The sequence below is a fragment of the Rhineura floridana genome, chromosome 9 (genome assembly GCF_030035675.1).
Source record: "Rhineura floridana isolate rRhiFlo1 chromosome 9, rRhiFlo1.hap2, whole genome shotgun sequence".
Lineage (NCBI taxonomy): Eukaryota > Metazoa > Chordata > Lepidosauria > Squamata > Rhineuridae > Rhineura > Rhineura floridana.
Window position 1 is genome coordinate 13,363,267 of NC_084488.1, and position 21,038 is coordinate 13,384,304.

Genomic DNA, 21,038 nt, shown 5'->3' on the forward strand with positions numbered 1-21,038 from the left:
ACTCGGTAAACACAGATTGCTTACCTTGGCTGCAGCGCTTCTATCTTTTCTGGGTCTTCTGGCACGGCGCTGAGGAGTGCGTTGGAACTGATGCAGGTGTTATTCCTGCTCACGCAAAGGTGATCAGCCTCTGGGCAGAGAAGTGCTTGGCATAGTCTGCCCTTTCATCCTTTAGGGTGTTGAGATTGGGCCGTTAACACAATGGTAAGAAAGTCAGAAAAATGGGCAGCACAGGCAGGAGAGAGATGGCGAGACTGATGATACCACACATAAACAGGTGATTTCTAAGGGTCAGAACCAGAGCTTGGAAAAGTTACTTTTTTGAACTACAACTCCCATCAGCCCAATCCAATGGCCATGCTGGCTGGGGCTGATGGGAGTTGTAGTTCAAAAAAGTAACTTTTCCAAGCTCTGGTCAGAACTGGCTGGGAGGAGCAGCAGTTCCTCCTTCAGTCTGCCTTAAGCCCAAGTGCAAAGTTCTCCCAGAACAATTACTGAAAGGCTGGGTAAAAAGAAGCACTTCCTACATCCTTTAGGGCTGTGAGGCCGACTGGCTCTCTGTTGCTTGGCAAGCCTTTGCTGTTGCCCCTGGGGCTGGCACATTTTTCATTGTCTGAGTCCAAGTCATCCAGTTCTCCATCATCTTATTGGATTTGATGGTGGAGACTTGGATGAAGCTCTTGCTGTTGATGTTGACATTGAAGTTGAAGGTTGTTCAAGGCTAGTTGTAGTTGTTGAGGTCGAAGGTTGCGATGGTACTTTTTTAAGTAGGAAAGCAATGAACTTTGCCTGATGAACTCCTGTCTCCTTTCCCTTAGAATTTCTTTATAGCTTGCAATATCGTTTAGAAGGCCTGCATTCACTTTAGAACTTCTTTCGAAATTTGGATCAATCCTCTCAAAAGCTGCCATCCCCATTTCTATACAGTTGATAGCTTCTTCCAATTCCTTGGTTGTCATTTCTCTAGGCACAGCAGGACTATTATCAGGATGGGACTCCTCTTCGAGAAACAGCCTTCTTTGCTCTTCAATCAGAAGAAGTTCTTAATCTGTTAGGGTCTCGTCATGAGAGATAAGCAATTATGCCACATCCTCAGGCTCGACTTCCAATTCTAATTCCCTTGCCATTTCCAAAACGTTTGTAGTGACTTCCTCCACTGGATTCTCAAAGCTTTCACAATCATCCACTAGCGTGGGAATTAGCTTCTTCCAAACACCTTTCAATGTTGTTTCTTTAACTTCCTGCCATGCATTTCTAATAGTTTTTATACCACCCAAAATCGTGAAGCCTTTCCAAAGTGCTTTTAATTTATTTTCACTTTGCCCAGGTAGTACTGTATTGCTGTCTAAGGCATTTATAGCCTTAGCAAAAGATATTCTTAGGTAATAGGGTTTAAATGCTGCAATTACACCTTGGTCCATAGGCTGCAGCAATGAAGTTGTATTTGCAGGTAGAAAAATAACATTTATCTCCTCGTACATATCTCCTAGAGCTCTAGGATGGCCAGGGGCATTGTCTGTAAGAAGTAAAATCTTAAAAGGAATTTTCTTTTCTTTGCAGTAAGCCTCAACTGTAGGCTTAAAATAGTTCGCGAACCAATTTGAGAAAAGACTGACAGTCATCCAAGCTTTTGAATTAGATTTATAATAAACAGGGAGGCTAGCTTTTGCATAGTTCTTTAGGGCCCTAGGATTTTCAGAGTGATAAATCATCATAGGTTTTACCTTGCAATCACCAGCTGCGTTAGCCCTTAACAAGAGAGTTAGTCTGTCTTTTGCAGCTTTGAAGCCAGGCATTGACTTCTCCTCTTTAGCAATAAAAGTCCTAGACGGCATCTTCTTCCAATACAGCCCAGTTTCATCCACGTTGAAAATCTGCTTCTTAGTATATCCACCATCTTCGATGATCTTTGCAAGTTCATGTGGATAACTTTCTGCAGCTTCTGCATCAGCACTAGCTGCTTCACCCTGCACTTAGATATTGTGGAGATGGCTTCTTTCCTTAAACCTGTTAAACCAGCCTCTGCTAGCTTCGAATTTATCCTCAGCAGCTTCCTCGCCTCTCTCAGCCTTCATAGCATTGAAGAGACTTAGGGCCTTGCCCTGGATGATGGCTCGGCTTAAAGGCACGTTGTGACTGGTTTGATCTTCAATCCACACCACTAAAAGTTTTTCCATGTCAGCAGTAAGGCTATCACGTTTTCTTATAACTGTAGTGTGTTCACTGGTGTGGCACTTTTAATTTCTTTCAACACTTTCTTCTTAGTGTTCACAACTGTGGTAATTGTTTGGCGAGCCAAACCTAGCTGACAACCTATCTCAGCCATAGACATGCCTTGTTCACTTAGTTTAATCATTTAAACTTGGCAGCTAAAGTAAGAGGCTTACGACTCCTTTTTTTTATCACTAGTACTACACTGAGATGCAATTGTAATTAACACAAAAATATTACTGTACAGTACTTTATATATTTTATACAGTACAGTACTGTATACAGTATATTTTTATATTTTTACTGTATACAGTACAGTATATATTATATACTGTATATTGCAGTATATATATACAGTATATTATATATATATTATATATCATATACAGTATTATTGTATATAATATATAATATAATATATATTATTATATTGATATATTATAAATAAATTATAAGTATTATAAATTATTATATTTTATATATATTTATATACAGTGTACAGTATAATATAATATAATACAGTACAGTACTGTAATCTTAACCTTTGAACGTTTGGAAAATTGCCAGAACACAGTGAGACGCTGAATGCACAAATGCTGAATCAGACTGCACTGACAATACAGTACACTGTAAAATGGCGCCCGATGCTCTTCTCGGACTCAGAGCTTGGAAACGTTCCTTGTTTCAACTACAACTCCCATCAGCCCAACTGTAGGAGGAACGTCTCCAAGCTCTGACGACATGCTCAGGGTGTCGGGCGCCATCAAGTGTGTCATACCGCAAAATCGGAAAATCGCCACAAAAACGGAACAAGCGCCGCACATATGGGAATTCAAAACTGCCGCATTAACGAAGCGCCGAGAAGCGAAGCGCTGTAAAGTGGGGCCCTACTGTAGGGCCTCATAAAACAACACCCATTAGAATATATGCAGTTTAAAGTGTGTTTGTCAGCAATATCTTCATATACTGATATTCTGCAGACTGGAGGTACTGTTGAATTGCCTGCCAACTGGGATCAAACCTGGGTGCCCACCGAACCAGCCTTTCTTTCTTTCTTTCTTTCTTTCTTTCTTTCTTTCTTTCTTTCTTTCTTTCTTTCTTTCTTTCTTTCTTTCTTTCTTTCTTTCTTTCTTTCTTTCTTTCTTTCTTTCTTTCTTTGCAGAGCTGGCCCAATATCATTAAACAGAGGCCCCATCTGCACTATACATTTAAAGTAATATCATACCACTTTAAACAGTAATGGCTTCCCCCCAAGAATCCTGGGAACTGTAGTTTTGTAAGAGCGCTGAGTGTTGTTAGGAGATCCTTATTACCTTCACAGAGCTACAATTTCAGAGTTCCTTTGGAAGAGGAATTGACTGTTAAACCAGTCTAGGAACTGTAGCTCTGTGAGGGGAAAAGGGGTCTCCTAACAACTCTCAGCACCTTTAACAAACTACAGTTCCCAGGATTCTTTGGGGGAAGCCAAAAGTGGTATAATGCGGATAGGTCCAGTGTGAGGCAACTGCCTCAGGCAGCAAATGCTTGGGGGGCAAGGAGCAGCTGCAAGGTACTGGAGGACAGAGCTATGTATGTCATATAGCCTGCAGCCTTCAGTGCAATAGAGGATGCTGTCCCTACCAGTGATAAAATAATCTCTACTGCCAGTCCAATCAGCTTGTGTATATGGCATAGGAGTGGGGAGGCACTGCCTTGGCCTCAAGCAGTAAAATGTCTTAGGTCAGTCATGCATTCTCCAAAATGAATGCAAAACGTTCTAGCAGATTCTTGGCCCTTATAAAATAACCAGAGAACTCTAGTATGGCAAAGAGTCTGTGACCCCTCACCCCTCCGAGCTGTAGCAGAGCCTCAGATCATATGAAGTAGTTTCTAGCAAAGCATGATGGTGTATCCCAGAGCAGTCAACTATGCCACCTCACATGGCCAAAGGCCACCAGCATGGCTAAGCCTGGTGAAAATACCAATTCCTAGCCATGCCCAGAGGCCTTTGGGCATTTGTGTAAGTTTCAGCATAGACTGTGGAAGCAGACTGGACTAAGGGCAACTCTCAGTCTGAATTAACTTAATTTGCCAAAATATGTGTATAAAGGGAGCGGGGAGGCACTGCAGCAGTCAGGGCTGTGAAGGTACCCTAAACCAGTACAAAACAGGTAGGCATTGGGGCAGGGGATATTGGGCCCTTAAACCCCACTTTTCCTTGGGAAATGTTCAACTGTTGACATTTGGTACCAGGACTGGTGCCAGAGGGCAGCCAGGTTAGACCCTGGTCAAGGGACTCTCCTTAGGATGGGAGGGTGGCACTCCCATTCCATGATCTGCAGCACTGCAGTGGGAGCTCAAGGGGTTGATGCCCCCACTGCCATCTTGGTTGATGGCAGGCACACACGCTACGCGTATATGTCATTCATACGACACAAGAGATAGATGGGGTGTGCTTGCACTGCAGTGGGAGCTCAAGGGGTTGATGCCCCCACTGCCATCTTGGTTGATGGCAGGCACACACGCTACGCGTATATGTCATTCACATGACACAAGAGATAGATGGGGTGTGCTTGTGGGCTTATTACCCCGGCGCCACCTGTAGGGGGGTTGTTGAGCTATGGTGCCGCAGGCATGGGGCAGGCTGGTGCCCAAGGGCCCAGTCATGCTTGGCGCTTGGCTCTGTTTGGTACAGCAGCATTATGACTACGAGTAGATGGAGATATTAGTAATCACACAGAGACTGAGGTTGTCATTAGGATGCTGAAAAGCAACACATTTAAAACTTCATAATATATATTATTATTATTTATTAAATTTATATTCCCTCCTTCCTCCCAATAGGCTTGCCATGGCCACAAACAAAAGCATTAAAAACACTCTAAAACATCACAAAAACAAACTTTAAAATATATTAAAACAAAACATTTTTTAAAAAAAGCTTTAAAAACCATATTAAAAAGCAGTTCCAGCACAGATGCAGACTGGGATAAGGTCTCTACTTAAAAGGCTTGTTGAAAGAGGAAGGTCTTCAGTAGGCCTTGAAAATATAACAGAGATGGTGCCAGTCAGGGCCGGCTCCAGGAATGTGGGGGCCCTTGGGCATTAGCCTGCCCCGGGCCCCTCTGCTTCCCTTCTGCGATCCTGCGGATTGGAAGACAAGCTTCTGAACCGCCCGCCATCCCCAGCGCTTCACCTACTTTTCTCTGCTGTTCACGCAGGGTTGCCATCAATAAAGATGAAACAGATTATTAGAGCCATTACATTCAAAAAGCGTTTGACAAGGTACCTCACCAAAGACTTCTGAGGAAGCTTAGCAGTCATGGAATAAGAGGAGAGGTCATCTTGTGGATAAGGAATTGGTTAAGAAGCAGAAAGCAGAGAGTAGGAATAAACGGACAGCTCTCCCAATGGAGGGCTGTAGAAAGTGGAGTCCCTCAGGGATCGGTATTGGGACCTGTACTTTTCAACTTGTTCATTAATGACCTAGAATTAGGAGTGAGCAGTGAAGTGGCCAAGTTTGCTGATGACACTAAATTGTTCAGGGTTGTTAAAACAAAAAGGGATTGCGAAGAGCTCCAAAAAGACCTCTCCAAACTGAGTGAATGGGTGGAAAAATGGCAAATGCAATTCAGTATAAACAAGTGTAAAATTATGCATATTAGAGCAAAAAATCTGAATTTCACATATACGCTCATGGGGTCTGAACTGGCGGTGACCGACCAGGAGAGAGACCTTGGGGTTGTAGTGGACAGCACGATGAAAATGTCGACCCAGTGTGCGGCAGCTGTGAAAAAGGCAAATTCCATGCTAGCAATAATTAGGAAAGGTATTGAAAATAAAACAGCCAATATCATAATGCCGTTGTATAAATCTATGGTGCGGCTGCATTTGGAATACTGTGTACAGTTCTGGTCGCCTCATCTCAAAAAGGATATTATAGAGTTGGGAAAGGTTCAGAAGAGGGCAAACAGAATGATCAAGGGGATGGAGCGACTCCCTTACAAGGAAAGGTTGCAGCATTTGGGGCTTTTTAGTTTAGAGAAAAGGCGGGTCAGAGGAGACATGATAGAAGTGTATAAAATTATGCATGGCATTGAGAAACTGGATAGAGAAAAGTTTTTCTCCCTCTCTCATAATACTAGAACTCGTGGACATTCAAAGAAGCTGAATGTTGGAAGATTCAGGACAGACAAAAGGAAGTACTTCTTTACTCAGCGCATAGTTAAACTATGGAATTTGCTCCCACAAGATGCAGTAATGACCACCAGCTTGGATGGCTTTAAAAGAAGATTAGACAAATTCATGGAGGACTGGGCTATCAATGGCTACTAGCCATGATGGCTGTTCTCTGCCACCCTAGTCAGAGGCAGTATGCTTCTGAAAACCAGTTGCTGGAAGCCTCAGGAGGGTTCTTGCACTCGGTTCCTGCTTGCAGGCTTCCCCCAGGCACCTGGTTGGCCACTGTGAGAACAGGATGCTGGACTAGATGGGCCACTGGCCTGATCCAGCAGGCTCTTCTTATGTTCTTATGTGCTTATATAAATTCTAATCAGGCTTTGGGACTAAAATTGCCAGTCTTCTTCCTGGTGGATGATCTGCATGGGGAGATAGCCAAGAGAGTGCAACCCTGTTCATTCTTCTGGACATCTCAGCAGCTTCTGATGCCATACATCATGGTGTCCTCCTGCTCTCATGGTCAGAGGTAGTATATTTCTGAATGCCAGTTCCTGGAAGTCACAGGAGGGGGAGAGTGCTCTTGCACTCAGGTCTTGTTTATGGGCTTCCCTTAGGAATCTGGTTGGCCACTGTGAATACAAGGTGCTGGACTAGATGGGCCATTGTCCTGATGTAGCAGGCTCTTCTTATGTTGTTATGAGTTGCCTGGCCAGTATGGGACTGGGAGGGCCAGTTTTATGGTAGTTCTAAGACTTCCTGGAAGGGTGTTCCCAAAACAAACCTATTCTACCCTTTGGACTTTGACTTACAGGTTACCACAGGGATCCATCTTGTCTCCCATGCTTTTCAACAGATTCATGAAACCATTGGGTGAGGTCATCCTGAAACATGGATTATAGTGCCACCAGTATTTTAATGACACACAGCTCTACCTCTGGTTCCCATAATCTGATTGTATGTGTGCTGTTTTTGTTTAGTGTTTATTTTAGTGTGCATTTCATTAGAACCCTCAGCAGTTGATTGTGATGATTTTTTTTTCAGAGAAATTGCTCACATCTACTCTAACTTTGAAAGCACTGTTGTTTCAAAATCATCCTCCTCTCATCAGATGTCATTGGATCAGTTAGGATGCAATAGTGATGCTGCTTGGCACGTTTTGCTGCTTCACCAAAGAGCACTGTTCATCACTGTGCTTACCTGCTTATAACTAAAGAGATACCTGTACCACAAAAATGCTATAAGTTTCCAGGAGAAGCGCTATCTATGTGATCCCCATTTTATAGCTAACGACAACTCTCCCTTCTCTGTCCCCACCTTATTGCTTTGCTCCTCTCTCCATCCTATTAGATTCTGAAATGAACAAGCCACAATTGCCTCCCCTACCTCAAGCACATCTTTTGCGATGCATATTCACTTGGGGTTATGTTTCCTTTGTTCAAAATGGGATGGCATTGTGCTGCTACTGTCTTGGGAGCAGGTTTGCTGTATTGTTCTTGCAAATATGTACTGCTGGGTGCAGCTCAGCGGAAGGCATTGAGTTTGTGCCTGACGAATGCTGACCTGGACACTGCTCAGACCCCCAGCAGATGGTGGTACAGGGTCTCCACTGATCTGGAACTAATAGCCTGTGCTGTTTCTTTTTTTGTTTCTGAAAGACAGCCAGGCTGTTCGTTTCCCTCCTTTCTGTGGCAACAGCTGCATACATGGTACAAGTTGGCAAAATGCTAACTGTCACCTTAAGGGTGCCTTTGTTGTCATTAATAAGAACTTCTGAGCGGTGAAAATCTCATCTTAACAAATTTGATGTGGATGCTGCACAAATCTTTCTACGGGGGGGGGAGGGGAATCACCTCCCAACTTGGGTACAAATTGAAGAATGATAAAAGAAGTAAGAAATGAAAACCACACACATTCCCCTTTCCTGTATAATATTTCTTCACAGCCTTAGAAGACCACAAGAAACCGTTTCAGCGTAAGTCTTGGGAAACTTAACTGAAAAGCATGGAGCACTAAATCCATTGTTGTCCTGACAATAAACTGAAGGACTTTCTTAGGGTTGCCATATTGCCCGGATAGCCGGGTTTTACCCAGATTCTATGCATGCCACCCGGCGCCCGGCTAGCCCCTTACGTGGCCCGGATTCTCAGCTTTAATTTAAATAAAAAATTAAGTTTCTAGGTGGTCCGGTTCTCGAGATATACATAAAAACGTCAGCCACCCTCCTCGACTGTTAAATCTTTCTTTAAACAATACTGTACTATAGCACTTTGTAGCTTTAACCCCGCCCGTTCAGCATTGCAGCCAATCAGGGATTGTGTTTCAGTTTCATTGACCTCAGGCAGTGTCTAGAAAACAAAATGGTGGTTTCACCCACCCACCCCCGTTTATCTGAAAATCTCATAAATTGGGTAAGTATATACATTTCAGTTTTTTTTCCTCTTGTGTGCAGGAGTCAGAGCTTGGGCAGTGTTTTGAAAACCTTCCCAATACTTGCTTTTTGTAAAAGCAATGCTAATCCCATATGCCCAAAGTAAATCCCATTTAATTCAACAGGATTTACTTTGAGTAGACATGGTTATGAATGTGCTGAAAATCAATGGGACTTTGGAGTGAATGTAAAAAAGAATTATGTTTGTGTTCAAACTCTTTCTGTCTCCAGTCCAATTTTAAAGCAAGTAGGGAGGGCTTACTTAGGTACTACAGTTTTTATTCTGTAGGAAATTTTTAAAACTAATACTGATTTTTCTGCAATGACCAACTGGTTTGACAATAAACTATTATATGGGCTGTATGTATTTATACATCTGCTGTGTGTGCGTGTGCGTGTATGGAGTGTTTCCAACAACCCTGTGAGGTGGAGTTGGAAACCAATGCAGCTCACAACAAGAAATAAAGCCATTTAAAATCCAATGACCATAAAACAAGTATAAACAGTTGCAAAACAGCATAAAGTGGCATGATTCAGAATTTTGGGTTGTGTGAATGAAGTTGCTTATCACTTGAGGTTGCAGTTTTGTCCCTGTTTGAGTAAGCCCCACTGAATACGCTGGGATTTGCTTCTGAATAAATAAACCTAGGATTGCACTATAAATATCTTTACAGTTTGTGTAAATAATAAATATATTTGATAGTCATGCTTTTATATAAATATTTCTTCATTTATCCTATTTTTGGTTTTTGGTTAGGAATCCTGATTGGTTGTGAGATGCTTAGTTTTTTGCCTTACTCATAAGAATCTTGTTGTGGTTGGTATGGTATTACATTTAGGAAGTGTTACTGCCTTCTGTGTTTTTTTTTCCTATTTGCATTTCACTTATCTTTAACACTAGGTTACAGCCATAGAAGCAACAGCAGCATATGCAAGATAATTAACTCCCATTAGTGATAAGAACAAGAATTTATAATTATTATTTCAATTAAAACAAGAGGCTTATCAATACTTTGAAGAGGACCAGATATTTATTTTCTTTCTGAACCCAGGACTGGGTCTTTCATGATGCCCGGTGTGTGTGGGGGAGCAGGAGAGTAGTCGATAAAACAGACATCCTGGCATTGGTAATCTAATTAGCAAGGTATGTGTGGGGTTGTTGCACACTTCCAGGCCCAGTTTCATTTTGAGTATGGAGGTGGAACCTGTGTAGATGTGGTTGAGAAATTTTGAGTTAAGCAAAGCTCTGCTTTTATAAAACCTAAGAAACATACAGATACTTTGAATGTCTGAGTGCCTGCACCAGTGGAATACTGGAGAAACTTGTAAAACTTGCTGCAACAGTATTTAGAACCGAGCATGTGGTGTGAAAGACTCCTTTTCCTAACATTTTGGCTTGTTTTTCTCCACCCACCACATCTCTGAAATATATTGTATATGTTATGGTTAACCGTGCTGCTGCCCTGACTTACTTTATGTTTGTTGCTATTTTATGTTTTTATTATGTTTTTATATTGATTGTGTATTTTTATTGTTTTTATTATATTTGTAAGCTGTGCTGAGCTCTGTTTTTAACAGCAAAAGGGCAGGATATAAATTCTCTTAATCAATCAATCAATACTCCATAGTGTTGGAAACGAGAGTCTAGGCATTTAAGGCTGAAAATGTTGCTTTAAAAAAAAAGATTTCTCACATCTTTCCCCAGTTTTTGGTGGTAATTCCTAGGCACAAAAACAAAACAACTGGACAATCCAAACATTAATATGCAAATAATATGCAAATAATTTGCATAATATGCAAATTAACCTGCCCGGATTTGTGGAACTGGAATATGGCAACCCTAGACTTTCTTGACAAGCAGTACATATCTCACTTCATTAGTTAATCCTCAGTAGGCTTCTTCTAACCAGTAATGTGGGCAGCATCACATGTTATCTACTCTCTCTGTCCTAGGCCTTGGGCTTAGCCTTGCATCAGCCTTCCATAGCATGCTGATTAGGATCCTCCTAGTGCCATGTATGTTGTCCTAGCTGCCTGATGAGCACTATGTTGGATGATTGAAATTATCTCCCTCCCTTTCTTTAGGTATTCACCTCGGTCCTGCTGCTCTCTCTGGCCAATGACTCCTCTGTAGGTTTGGATCTTGGGAAAATAAGCTTCCTGGGATGGAGACCTGCCTTTTTTGTATATATGTCTGAAAAGGGAGCCTTAGTCATGATCTTATCCCAGCTTCTCCATGTCATGTGATTCGACAGTGATAGGGAACCTCTAGCCCATGGGCCAAATTAGGCCTGCCAGGCCTCCCCATTTGGCCAGTGAGGCCACTTTACTTGTGTGTCACACAGACACACAATCTCGTAGGATAAGAAGCAGAGTCAGAGGTCAGCATTGTCAGCCATCAGCTGAGGCCCATGCCTCAATAAGAGCCTCACTGCTGATCACCACAGTCTCCTGGACCTGTTGTCCCTCCTCCTTGCCATTGCCATCCATTTACCTTCTCTATTCCTGTGGAGTACATGAGCAAACACGGGATAGAAGAGACAACACAGCCTGCTCATTTTCTTGCCTTTCTCTCTGAGTGGTGGTGGGAATTGAGGTGAGAGGGAAAGGAAGAGAAAGTAGATTATTGCAATGAGGATGAGGGCCCACTGAGGGAGTATTGCATATGGACCCCCTCAAAATCTGGAGCTAGCACCAAGACACTTATGTAAGATTGTACTTTCCAGGTAATTGCTTGATATGATCTCTTCAGTGAGCAGTGTGGGATCTAGTTTTCTATGGTATGGCCCCAAACCACTGAGGAGTGACTATCACAACCATTTGGGTGAGGCCAGTTATGCAGGCCTTTCCTACCTGATCATCACTCTGCTCTATGGAGAACAAGGGCTAGATGCCCAGCAGTGTGGGAACATATCGCAGGGAAGTCACTTCCATACCTGAGTGCGTGTTTGGGAGAGAGCAAAGGTGCCTTCCTTTACCAGCACCTGCATTTGCATCTGTGTTCAACATACTTGTCTGCCTATTCCTTTTTTTTTTCAGGCTCACAAACTACAATAATACCATCGAGCAATATATGTATATTTTCCAGAAGACGTATTTCCTTAGCTAGGCATCATATCTACCCTCTAAATTGTCTTCATGTGGATTAAGAATGAAGAAGTTTTTATTTCCCCTTCATTTTTTGTTTGTTTGTTCTGTTCCTCAGTGTAAATAGCGATCAGGCCGGGGAGGTAGCAACTGTGATCATGCATATTGTAAGAAGCAGGGTACCACCTTCTGAAAAAGAGCAGATCATACTGGAATCCAATCCTGACTCCACTAACTTTGATCCATTGTTAGAAGCCTCCGAGTGTTCCTTATCACATGTTACACTAACACATGTGTAAAACAAATGTGACCACGGAGGTGTGATATTTTAAGATCTTTTAGCCAGAATCATTGCACGTCATGGGGGAGATTGATTGTATCTTTGTTACCTTAATTACTTGTGGGAATAAGAAGGTTCCTTTGGTCTCAAAGAGCAAAAAAAAAGAAAAAAAATTATTCACAGAGCCAAAATGTTGTTTGAACGTAAAATGGCTTTGGGGCTTGATTCTCCAAATGCAACATTTACACGAGACTAAAATTGTGCACAGGCTATCTAAACCCAGATTGCCTGGACTGAAAGCTGACACTTGACTTGTTTCTAATGACAGAGACAGATGGAGGAAGAGAGCTTGACTGTTGCCATTATAAGGAGCAGAGAGTGGTGCTAGAGAACTGGGGGGCTGAAATGGCGGCCTAGACACACCTGGCAAATGCTCAAATGCAAATGATACAGGTTTGGGTCAGACAAGGGCTGAAGGATAGTGGGATTTAGAAAATGGAGAAGCCAAGAGAGAAACAGAAAGTATGAAAACACCAAGGAAGGAAAGGAGCGAGTGACCTGAGTTGCACCAAGACCTCACATTTGTATGCCATATTTCTTGAAGCAGCTGAGCTCAAGTATTTTGGATATATACCACAATCTATCTCTCAATATGTACAGGCTGCGCTGACCAGTGTTTCATCCAGTATTTCACCAACACTAATATCCTGGTGGAAAATAAGGACATTTTTGTGGTTCAAAAGTAGATTTGTTTCCTTAAGGGAGAACACGGGCTAGTATTCCTTCAAGCTTCCTAACTAACCTGAAAAACAAACAGACAAGGAAAGGAGGCAAGAGAACAGGGTAAGAAGTTAATGGGAGGTGGGGTAATGGAGGAAAGCTAGCTAGTGCTGGAGCAACTTGTCTTGCATCATCACATGGCAGTCCAAGCAAAGTGAATTCCTGGAATTGAACCAGCTTGGAGCAATCTTAAGAGAGGACAGAGATCTGTTGGTCTGAAATGGAGGCCTAAACATATCCGGAGAATGTTCAAATGCAAGTGGTACAGGTTTGCGCAGTCGAGTGAGATTTAGGAAATGGAGAAAACAGAGCAAAAAGACTGAACATTGTGATCTCTTAGGTGCAAACAACAAAGGACTTCTCTTCCTGAGAGGTGGGGTTAGTTGAGACTAAATGACAAATTACATTGAGGTTAAGGATAGGAGAGGGACAGGGTACTTCCAAGACAAAAGGTGAAGTGCTAGCGGTACAATATTCCAAGTTTCCCGATGCAATCTTGATTGGGCAATCTTAGGAGGCAATGGTGAAGGTCATTAGCCAGTGTCCCAAGTCCATACCATATCTGGACTTGAGTGACAGAGGTGACCCAAGTGCAGAATGGAGGTAGAGGAACTTAACCTTAAGACATGCAAACAATTCGTGATTAGTTTCTAGAAAGATAGCAGTCTGTTGAAGCAGAAACAACCAAGATTCTTGTATAGCATCTTGAAAATGGAAATGGACTGCCTTCAAGTCGATTCCGACTTATGGTGACCCTATGAATAGGGTTTTCATGGTAAGCAGTATTCAGAGGGGGTTTGCCATTGCCTCCCTCTGAGGCTGAGAGGCAGTGACTGGCCCAAGGTCACAAAGTGAGCTTCATGGCTGTGGGGGGACTTGAACCCTGGTATCCAAGGTCGTAGTCCAACACTAACCACTACACCACACTGGCATCTTAAAGAGTTCAAAATGTGCCACCCTGGGCTCCTGCTGGGAGGAAGGGCGGGATATAAATCAAATAATAAATAAATAAAATGTATTATGGCATAGGCTTTTACAGACTATAGTCCACTTCATTAGGTGCACAAGTGTTATAAGCTACAGGCATGCATAGTTTGTGTGTAACAGTGAGGTCAGAGGGAAATGAAATGCAAAAAGTACAGAAAGTAATACTGTTGTTGACTACAGTTTTGTGAATTATATCACTCTTCACTGACTGGACTTCCTTTTCCTTTGACCTCTGTTTACGATTCCTGCCTACTACAGACCATATATACCTATATCTCTGTAACTCAGGATAGCACTTAAGTCATCTGATGAACTGGTCTGTAGTCCACAAAAATGTCTGCCCTAATAAAATGGTTTGTGTCATCAGACTCTTTGTTCTAATTATCATTAACAGTAGGGCAGTGCAAATTGGAAGGAGGATTTTGTTCTCGCCAGGTCTAGTGAATGACCCAAAAGAAGCATGTGCTTGTGTTAACAGTTGTCAGATCGATCAGGTGGACAGTTAGGTATTGGCATACATCCAAAGTTCTTGCTCCTGCCAATCCAATTGAAGGTGTTTGTTGTTAATAAGGGCAGCCAGCCTATACCAAAGATAGCTTTCTTTGCCATGCTTACGAAGAGTTCATGGCCATTCCATAGCCATCTGTTGAGCAAAATTAAAGGAGGCAAGGAGTTTCAGCGCATGCATAGAATGCTAAGTAAACTGAGTACCTTGGTAAAACAACTAAGTTAGCAGCTTGAACCCCTAGGGCAGGTGAGGGGAAACTTTGGCCCTCCAGATGTTGCTGAACTACAACTCTCATAATCCCTGGTCATTGGCCATGCTTGCTAGGGTTGATGAGAATTGAAGTCCAGCAACATCTGGAGGGCCAAAGGTTCCCCACCCTCACCCTAGGGGAATTCAGGTTTCAGCTTTCTAAAACACAGGGCTAATGCTATGTAAATAGGACTTATTCATAATCAAATTTGTTTTCAGGAAACCATTTTTTAATTGTTGCTTTGTGTTTCTTTTAATTGTAAACCAGGGTTTATTTGTATGAAATATTTCCCATTCTATGGAACCAACCACTACTGAAGCACACCTCTTCAAAGTCCCAGCAGCTATGGGCCATGGCATTTACAACACAAGGAGTTCCAGAGCTGTTAGGTGCTACTTGAGTGTAGAAAGTAAATGGCATGAAGACTAGTCTTTTATAATTTGCCAACCAGCTTTCTCTACTCTTGCATCTGAAGATCACTACCTGTACCCCTCCTAATCGATAGGAAAGAACCCACCTCTTCCATAAATCCTTTGACTTAATCCCATATAGTCCTCAGAAGTAAGCCTTACTGAGTTCAGTGGGACTGACTTTCAAGTAAGTCTGTTAAGAATTGCAGGCTTAGTTTTCTTCCTCAACTAAAATGAAGCCTTAAATACATGTAAATGAATTTGCTTGCATTCATCCTTTCTTCTCATTTCTTATTCTGTTTTTTGCCCTGTCAAAATGTAGACTAAAAATTCCTTATGGCAAGGACCTACCTTTTTGCCTACATTACCCCTAAAGTGCCTTGTATGCTGACGGTGCTATAAAAACAATGATAAAATAAATGAAAAAGAATGAGAAAACAGAATTGTATCTGAACTAATTTCAGTCTTCAGTTTCAAAAATATGCATTTTAAGAAAATAGGCTACTAGAAGCAATAAGGAACGGCAGAAAATATGCATGCAACAGCAACTAGATTGAGAGCACAGCTATACCACAGAATTAAAGTGTTTTAATAGTCATTCCCAAAGGAAATTGTAGCTCTCTGGAAACTGTAATTTTCTAAGAGATTTTTTCAGTACCTTAATCAAACTCCAATTCTCAGGATCCTTAGAATGAAGTCATGACAATTAAAAGTAGCATCAAATCCAATATAAATGTGCAGCATAGATATGCCCCCAACTGAATAAAGATATGCTATTTTTGTAGGACTATAATATGTTATAATAATTAATAATAATAGATTCCATAATTTAATAAAGTGCATAATTTGACATGTTAAAAACCAGACTACTGTGAATTCCAGATTCTTTCTAGACAGATGCTCTCTCGGTGTGTGCATGTGTGCAAAATGAATACATAGGAGCTAGAGGCTGCAGAAAAGAACATTTGAATGGCAACATCATTAGCAGCAGCAAAGGCCAGGGGCGTCACTACCGAGGTGCGGAGGGTGCGGACTGCACCCGGGTGACACCCTGAGGGGGGTGACACCCAGAGCTACCCCGCCCCGTGCCGTTGGCTGGCAAAGGAGCCGAGAAGCGCTCTGGGTCGGGGCAGCCAACTCCTCCTTGGAGATGGGTGGGCGAGACCAACAGCAGGCGCCCGCTCGCTGGCGGTGAAGCCGGGACGGGCCTTCCACCACCAGCCTGGAGTGCATGGTGAGTGGGTGCGTGTGCACGTGCACACACACAAGGCCAGCCACCCCCGTCCATGCACCTGGGAGGGCGCGCGCCGGAGGTCCGCACCTCCCCGCACTCCCGCTAGTGACGCCGCTGGCAAAGGCTAAATCATTGTTGTAAATGGGTGCTCAGAGCATGCCAGATTTGACAACAGGAAAATTTATTTCACACCATAATGATGTGCTCCAGGTTTGTAGCATCAGCGGTTCTGTTACAGAGTCTAGACCAGGGGTTCCCAAACTGTGGTCCATGGACCACCAGAGGCCCACAAGCTTCATTAAGGTGCACCATGACGTCACATCCATATTTATTTTTAATTGTATTTTATTGCTTCTTTTAGTTCTTCTATTGTATTTTATTGTATTACAATTTTAATTGTATGAAATGCAAATTTTAGTACTATAAAAATACACTTTAAGAAATAAAAGCAGTAAGAATACAATTAAAAATCATACTGGATCTAGCACAGCGCATTACAATTGCTACAAATGCCACAATGGGGGGAATGGATTTTACATGCCCTAATGATCGCTAAGAGACTTATACTTTGAGCTTGGAAGGATAAATACCCACCAACTTCTATGTGATGGTTTGATGACTTAAACACCATTGCCACATTTGAACATACTTTCTACAAACACCAACTTCATTTAGACTTGTATCATTTGGATGGCCTATATTGATCTATATATGTAAACTAAAATGGATGTATGGATGTTTAAATGTTCTGCTAATGTGAGCTGACAGGGTTTTTTCTTTTCACATTCTTTCCCTCCCTCCTTTTCTTTTTTCCTTAATGAAACTTCAGTTAAAAATCCGTTTAAGAATACAGCAAAAGAGGTGCAAGAGGGGATTTAATGCAGAAACTTTGTAAAATTGCTGCAAAAGAATTGGATTGCCTTCTGGCAGCAATTCAAGATGAATGGCAGTACTCAGTGTAAGGGCAGCTACATCTACCCCCCCTTCGCTGTTACCTTTAAATGCACAGGTCCCCTATTTACCCTTTCAGGATCCTTGGCAGGACGCAGTCTTGAAGCAGCCCCTAACCCAGGGGATGGGGGACCAGCTAAAAGACCCAAAATGGAATTTAGTTTTGAACCCCTCTAAGCTGGTTATTGAGAACTTTCCCAAACCCAGCGGATTTTTATCCCAAGACGACCGCGTTCAACATCTCCTTGGAATCCTGGTGGGTACTTCTTCAATCCGCCTTCTGGCAACTGATATCCAACAGGTGGAGTACCTGTTCTATAACGGCATAAAGGCACGTGCCGTTGTTCTGTTTTCCCCCCGGTCTGTGACAAATTCCGTCTTCTCCAACAAGGGCGACCTGGCTAAAGTTGGCATAAGCATCTCAAGACTCTTCAATTCAAGATGAATGGCAGTACTCTCAGGAGTTCAGCTGCTTCATACAGGAGAGGGAGCATGCCAACTATTTTTGTGTGCACTGAATCAGGAAATAAAAATTCTGGCGTACCTGGCAGAGAATTCACCCAACTTGGGATGAACATTCCTTGCCAAGCAGCATGAGCACACTACCTTGGCACCTATTTATGACACACACCCGAAGCATTTCCTATGACACAGGCTGGTGAAGAGACCACAGCACATTTAAACCCCCAGTCAAGCAACACATGTGCACAGCATGGCTTGAAGCTCAAGAAGAGGCCACTGGCATACACAGCTAGTGAAAGACATCACAACAGCAGCACACCTTCACTAACCTTGATGCACCTTAAGGGGAATCTCAGGGTTCCAAACACCTTCAACTTTCATTGAGAAACCTTCTTAGTTCAAATGGGAAGCATACTCTACCCTTACAATCTAGAGCAGCCTTTCCCAGCCTCTGGGTCCCCAGATGTTGTTGGACTACAATTTCTATGAGCCCAAGCCAGCACGACCAATAGTCAGGAATGATGGGAATTGTAGTCCAGCAACATCTAGACTCAAAGGTTGGGAAAGGCTGATCTAGAGCATCACGACGCAGTCACTTTGCTGAAGGGAACAGGTTTGGGTCTGGTCAGTGCTTTGATGAGGAACCCTGTGTATATTGCATCTTGAATTCCATGAGGGAAGAATGTATTAAAACAAGTAACAGCACAATCCTATACATGTCTACTAAAAAGTAAGAGGTTCGGTGGGCCTTACTTTCAAGTAAGTCGGTATTTAAGATTGCAGCCTAATTTTTAGAATGTGTAAGAATAAAAATTCCCCACTTGCAGAGGAGCCCAACCCATGTGTTTGCATAAAGCACTGTTTTGTTTCTAAACCTGCTTAGAAAGCAGCGTGTCCAAAGCAGGAAATCATGTAGCGCAGTCTCCTCTGAGGGCAAGTAGTTTGGCTGTATGCCTGCTCTGAGTGACTGAACAACGCATTCATGCCCAGTATAGAGAAATGGCAGAATTAGTACCCCTTTCACCTGTTGAGGCTGATTCAAAGAGGCAAGAGCAATGAATTATGCTGGGATACAGCAGGAAGTTTTTTTTAGTGGATAGGGGACTTGAGCTCACAGGAGCTTTGTTTCTTGTACCCCACAATTTGAGAATCACTTCAAGGGCAAATGCTTTTTGGACTAACAAGAAAACATTCAAATGAGAAATTGCAGTGCAAGCTCTCTCTGGTCTGTTTGCCTCTAATACTCCTAGGATCTCATCCAGAAATGGTCAATGAACTGAAAATAAAATATCGTAATGCCATTATATAAATCTATGGTGCAGCTGCATTTGGAATATTGCATACAGTTCTGGTCGCCTTATCGCAGAAAGGATATTGTAGAGTTGGAAAAGGTTTAGAAAAGGGTGACCAAAATGATCAAGGGGATGGAGCGACTCCCTTATGAGCAACGGTTGCAGCATTTGGGGCTTTTTAGTTTAGAGAAAAGATGCTATCAATGGATACTAGCCACAATGGCTATACTCTGCCTCCATAGGCAGAGGCAGTATGCTTCCAAATACCAGTTGCTGGAAACTGCAGGAGGGGAGAGTGCACTTTGCACTCTGGTTCTGCTTGTGGGTTTCCCATGGGCAACTGGTTTGCCACTGTGCGAACAAGATGCTGGACTAGATAGGCCATTGGCCTGATCCAGCAGGCTATTTGTGTGTTCTTAAATACAATAAAACAATGTTCAAAATAGTGAATTAGATCCAGACTAAACAAGTTAATAATGTTTCATCTGGATCTGATTGATTTTGATGGGCCAAAAATTGGAGTAATTTAGTCTGGATCCAATTCAGTAGTTTAGGATTCACAGTATTTACAGATTCTTAAAATTTGGCATACTTAGGCCTGTGATCATGATAATAAAAAATAATAAAAATGACGTTCCCTGACAATAACAAAGCTTCGGGTGGGGGGGGGTTTCTGCAAGATATCATTTGATTGTGAGTACCGAACATGTAGCAAGAACACACCTTAGGCCTCCTAGACTGACACCAAACACTGGACAGCAGGGGCTATGTGAGCAACATGCAAGCAGTATTCAAGGAGCAGGGCTAGGCAAGATGTTCTTACTACCCCTTCATCATGTGTTCTGTAATCTCAGATACCGAATGCCTGAATAGGGCTTAATGCCATGGAGCATACTTAATTTCCATGGGAATAAATCATACTTTCAATGAATGGGATTTACCATCAAGCACAGGATTGAGCTAGCAAAGTGCTTATGGGTCTTTTCCACTCTTTGTATGACTGAATGTTCTTCATGATAAAAAGCAGCAAATTTCCCCAGACGGATACCCACAGCAATGGTTTTGTGGCACTTTAATTGTGGCCATATGCAGCACCCTACATGAAACCTCTTTTAACCTACAAATAGGCCCTCGCGTTACTTGTATTTACTACATGCATGATCAAGCCAAATTTAAGTCTATCTAACGAATGCAGTTGTTCTCTAAGGTGCTCTGAAGTAAATTCCACCGAGTTTAAATGGAGCCTGCTTTCTAGTAACTATGTTTAGGATTGCAGCCAAAGTCCTATTGATTCTATTCTTTCATTGCAATGAATAGGACTTGCTTAGAAGTGCTTACCTTTTTACTACAATGTGCTCGGTATTAATCGCGTCTTCACCAGAGATCCGTGATGTGCAACATATGTAAGCTAGAAATAAAATCAAACCACTTAATCTAAACTCCTAAAAATGCAGTAGAGTACAATGAACAGAAGAAAAAATCCAAAATGCACATTAATAGATATATTACACACACACACAATTTTTTTTGTTTATTTTAAGGAATTATTTTAAACATCCCCATGATCATTTTTGTTACTTTTTTCTTTCCTAATATACCCCGCGTTTCTTCTTCCACTCCCGTAATTTGGCATCTACTCCTCCCTTATCTCAAATGGTCTCCTTCACAACTCTCTGTGAATGGTTTTTTTCGAGTCACTCCCACGCCGACATCTCCGCGTAAGTCGGACAGGCAGAAAGGGACTCCTGCTCCTCAATCCCATTACCACTCTCTCGCGATGTCAATTTTTTGCTTCCCTCGTTTAACTCGAGATATCGCGAGTCTTTGAGCTTAGTTCCCACGCCTGTTGTGTCTGAGTCTTGAGACGGCGAGAGAGCGCTGGCGTGTGTACGCGAGCGAGTAGGCGGGGTACAGCGTGTCTTGTTCCTTACTCTCTAGCCACGCCCATTTTGCTCGAGTGTGGTGACAAGCGGTTACCCTTGCGCGTGCGCATTGTTGGT

At 42.4% G+C, this 21,038-nt stretch overlaps 1 protein-coding gene and 1 pseudogene across 1 annotated transcript in view; one reads left to right on the top strand and one right to left on the bottom strand.

The window, feature by feature from the left end:
* Positions 1–401: 401 nt before the first annotated feature.
* LOC133364325 (tigger transposable element-derived protein 1-like) lies at positions 402–21,031 on the bottom strand (annotated as a pseudogene).
* Positions 8,752–21,038, top strand: part of RBPJ (recombination signal binding protein for immunoglobulin kappa J region) — an 80,074-nt gene continuing 67,787 nt past the window's right edge. Inside the window, exon 1 of the mRNA XM_061584161.1 lies at positions 8,752–8,777. The gene's annotated coding sequence lies outside the window, so the exon portion shown is untranslated. The remainder of the gene's footprint in view (positions 8,778–21,038) is intronic.